This window comes from Oncorhynchus clarkii, unplaced genomic scaffold, assembly GCF_045791955.1.
Source record: "Oncorhynchus clarkii lewisi isolate Uvic-CL-2024 unplaced genomic scaffold, UVic_Ocla_1.0 unplaced_contig_2021_pilon_pilon, whole genome shotgun sequence".
Taxonomy (NCBI): Eukaryota; Metazoa; Chordata; class Actinopteri; order Salmoniformes; family Salmonidae; genus Oncorhynchus; species Oncorhynchus clarkii.
The window spans coordinates 251-4,472 of NW_027260660.1; the positions used below are offsets into that span (position 1 = coordinate 251).

Below are 4,222 nucleotides of genomic sequence, written 5' to 3' on the forward strand. Positions count from 1 at the left end.
AAGTGGAGGTGATGGATGTCTTGTGCCTTCAGGACAATCCGAGGGAGAGTGCTTTCGAGGTGACGTTCCACAAAGAAGAGAAGCACGAGGAGGTAATGAAGAGGGCGAGAGAGATGGGCAAGGAGAGACCCCTGTGCCATTACGAGGTGACTAGCCTGGCCAAAACCAATTTCAGGCTGGTCACAGTGAACGTATACAACCCTCATGTGAAGGATGAGGAGGTGAGGGCCTTTCTGGGGAGATACCTGGATGGCGTCTCCTCAGCAAGGCACATAAAGGATTCCTTGGGCTTTTGGAATGGGAGGAGATGCTTCCAGGCTCTCCTCAGAGAGGACCCGAAGGGGATGGATGGCTACCTCCATCCTCCAGCGTTGTTCTCCCTGGGGGCTGACAGGGGGACGTTACACTATGCCCGTCAGCCTCCGTTCTGCAGGCGATGTATGGCCTACGGCCACACACTCGCCTCGTGCAGCACGAAGAGGTGCAGATACTGTGGATCGGCTGAGCACGAGGCGAGGGATTGCGTCGAGCCGAAGAAATGCCACGGGTGTGGCTCGGAAGCGCACCTGTGGCGGGATTGCCCGGCTCGGCGGGGGTCATACCGTCTGCAGCTGGGGGGGGAGCGAGGGCGGAGGATGGAGGAAGACGAGAAAGAGAGGAGCCGGAAGAAGGGGGTGGAAAGACTGACCAGAAGGAGTCGGAGGGAGGAGAAGAAAAAGAGGAGGAGAGAGCTGGGACAGAGAAAGAGGACGGGATGGAAGAAGAGGAGGACGGGACAGAAGGAGAGGTGGCCGGGACAGAAGAAGCGGTGGCCGGGATGGAAGGAGAAAGAGCTGGAATAGAGGTTGAGAAGGAGGTTGAAGGAGAAAAGGGAAAGAAAAAGAAGAAGAAGAAGACGGCAACGAGGATGGAGGAGAGTGAGGAGACGGTGAGAGTGGAGAGCACAGAGGGGGAAAAACAGCGGAGACGAAGGAGGTGGAGGACAAGATGGAGAAGGAACCGGAAGGGCGATTGGGCAGGTTGGGCAATATAGTGGGGAAGAAAAGGATGGAGGAGTTGAAAGAGATGGTGAGGGGTTTGATAGAGAAGGAAAGGGGATTAGCAAAGGAAAAGGAAGGCACGGTGTGTGACGCAATTTTCCAGAACCCGCCGGAAAATGTCCCTCCTTGCAAGAGGCCAAAAAAGGTGGTAAGGAGGAAGGGTGGGAAGAGGGGGGGGGGGCAGAACGGGGGGACGGGGAGGTAGCGGGGCCCTCGTGGGCTCCGTCTCCATCCTCCTTTTAAACCCCTCGCTGAGCTTGACCTCCCGGGTATGGCTCAAACCTGGATGATGGAGGGAGAGTCTGACTATTTATTTATGGATGCGATATCCCCGGAGCGGAGTCCGGAAGAGGGGGGGGTGATGGACCTGAGGGTGGGGAATGTGCCGGGTGCTGTTGCTGTGTTCAGGGGAGGGGGGATGGTGGGAGATGGGAGTGATGTAAGGTCACAGTCAGACAAGATAGAGAAGGGGGGCACTGGGTGAGAAATTGCTGTAATATGGTGGTGTATATTGGTAGCTTGTAGGTCATTGGTTATTGTTTTTGGGAGTTGGTTAAAATTAATTAGTATTGGAATGATTAGTTGTAGTTTGGTGGGATTGTATATTTAAGTTGACTGAAGTTTGGAAGATTATTGTTTGGTTATTGGAAAGTAATAAAAATATTTTATATAAAAAAAAAATCTGTTCTTATCAGTTTAATATCTGATACGTCCCCCATCGGGGGACTACATATTAAATGGATTTTTCGAACAGGGAGTCGGAAATGGGGCTTGCTCCGTCCGCTCCACGCATCGACCCGGTATTGCAGTACCTCCGGGAACGGTGCAACACTTTTCTTCCGTAGTCAAGGAAAAATGCAAATTCACAAAGCTCTGTAAACAGCTGGCTAGCTAGCTAGCTGGCTAGCTAGCAGAAGAAGAGAAGGAAAGAAACATTCAAACTGAAAGAAAGGCGAAGCGCTCTTCAATGGGGTCCCCCGTTTCCCGCCATTTTACTTAAAAAAAAAAAAAAAAAAAAAAAAAAAAAGAATTGGGGCCAGGATTGTGTGTGTGTGTGTCTCTCTCTCTCTCTCTCTCTCTCTCTCTCTCTCTCTCTCTCTCTCTCTCTCTCTCTCTCTCTCTCTCTCTCTCTCTCTCTCTCTCTCTCTCTCTCTCTCTCTCTCTCTCTCTCTCTCTCTGTCTCTCTGTGCCTCTGTGTCTGTGACCTTCTTTTTATCCACAGACAGCCCTCGAAAACTTGGAAGAGTGGGTTCCGGGAGCACCCGCGGGAACCCTGCCTAGAGTGCACAGAGTGTGTCTCGGGCCCCGACCTCTTGACTTCCATATGACTCTGGTTTCTCTTCATTACGCACAAGCCTTTCGCCTTTTACTAAAGACTTCCGTGGAGAGGAACACTTACGAGTTCAACGTATTTTTGGAGCGGCTTTGCTTCTTGCAGAGCCCGGTATCTTGTTTCAAGGGAAATTGACAGAGATGGGCCAGGATAGTGACTTAAAGACGCATTAGCGACTTTTTCCAAAAAACACCTGCCTGTTTGTTGCCAGGGAAACGGTGGTTGGTTGGTTGGTTGGTTGGTTGAGTGGGGGTTGGAGGGAGAGAGGAGCTGGCTTTTGCCAACCCACCCGCTGAGGTCTGTCGAGACCCCCGGGGGTCCGGCGGTTTCAGGGTTCCATTTGTGGGTTATCGCTTCTCGGCCTTTTGGCTCAGATCAAGCTTGGTACCGAGGTGCCCCAGAGCTCGCTGAGTCAAAAGGTCGAAGGTAGGAAGGCGATAGGTTTTGGCAGGTATTTTTGTCTGGCAGTCTATTGGAAAGTTACTTTGGTTTTTGCCTTTTTGGAAAGAGCTATTTGAGGGTGCTTTTTACCTGGTGGAGATGGCACGGGATGCAACATACAAGTCGGTCCCTTGGGCTGGACTTGCCAACACCATACGTTTCGCATGGAAGGGGAAGGAGAGGGAGCCGATCGTAAGGGAGGCCTTTGGCAGGACGCTGCTGATGGGACAGCTGAAGCTTACGGTTAAGGAAGTGTTATGCCTCCAGGATAATCCTTTGGAGAGGGCATTTGATGTGACTTTGTATACAGAGGAGAAATACGAAGAAATGATGCGGAAGGCAAGAGAATTGGAGACTGAAAGCCCGATGTGTCACTACGTTGTCACAGGCCTGGCGAGGAGTAATTTAAGAGTGGTGACGGTTACAATGTATAACCCACATGTAAAGGACGATGAGGTGAGGGCCTTTCTGGGGAGGTACCTGGACAGCATCTCCTCAGCAAGGTACAGGAAAAGATCCCCTTGGCTTTTGGAATGGGAGGAGATGCTTTCAGGTCCTCCTCAGGGAGGACCCAAAAGGATTGGATGGTTACCTCCATCCTCCGGCAATGTTCTCCCTGGGGGCTGACAGGGGGACATTGTTTTATGCCCGTCAGCCTCCGTTCTGCAGGCGGTGTATGGCCTATGGCCATACCCTGGCCTCGTGTAACACCAGGAGATGCAGGTTCTGTGGATCGGAAGAGCACGGGGCCGGGGACTGTGCCGAGCCGAAGAAATGCCACGGGTGTGGCTCGGTAGCGCACCTGTGGCGGGACTGCCCGGCTCGGCGGAGGTCATACGCGTCTGCAGCTGGGGGGGGAGCGAGAGCGGAGGATGGAGGAAGACGAGGAAGAGAGGAGACGGAAGAGGGGGGTGGAAGGACTGACAGAAGGAGTCGGAGAAAGGAGAGAAAAAGAAGAGGAGAGAGGACAGAGAGAGGTGGATGGGATAGTAGGAGAGGTGGCCGGGACAGAAGAAGAGGTGGCCGGGATGGAAGAGAGATGGACGGGACAGAAGGAGAGGTGGTCGGAATAGAGGTTGGGAAGGAGGTGGAAGGAGAAAGAAGAAGAAAAAGAAGAAGAAGAAGACGGCGACGAGGATGGAGGAGAGTGAGAAGATGGGGAGAGTCGAGGGACCAGAGGAGACAACAGTGGAGAGAAAGGAGGTGGAGGAGGATTACGGAGAAGGAACCGGAAGGAGAGGCGGAAGGACGAAGGGGCGTGAAGGATTGGGAGACAGTGAAAAGCGACGAAGGCAAGGGTGGAGGAGTTGAGAGGGATGGTGAGGGAACTGGTAGAGAGAGAATGGGGGAAAGGGAAAGGAGGAGGATGAAGGAACGGTGTGTGACTTTAAATATCAAAGACCTTTTC

The 4,222-nt window shown here is 52.8% G+C and overlaps 1 non-coding gene and 1 pseudogene across 1 annotated transcript; both read left to right on the forward strand.

Moving 5' to 3' along the window:
- Positions 1 to 1,700: 1,700 nt before the first annotated feature.
- Positions 1,701 to 1,874, forward strand: LOC139401679 (U2 spliceosomal RNA; annotated as a pseudogene).
- A 491-nt stretch (positions 1,875 to 2,365) lies between these two features.
- On the forward strand, positions 2,366 to 2,482 carry LOC139401680 (U5 spliceosomal RNA). Its single transcript, XR_011633108.1, has one exon. It is a non-coding gene; the product is annotated as a U5 spliceosomal RNA (small nuclear RNA).
- The last annotated feature ends 1,740 nt before the right edge of the window (positions 2,483 to 4,222 follow it).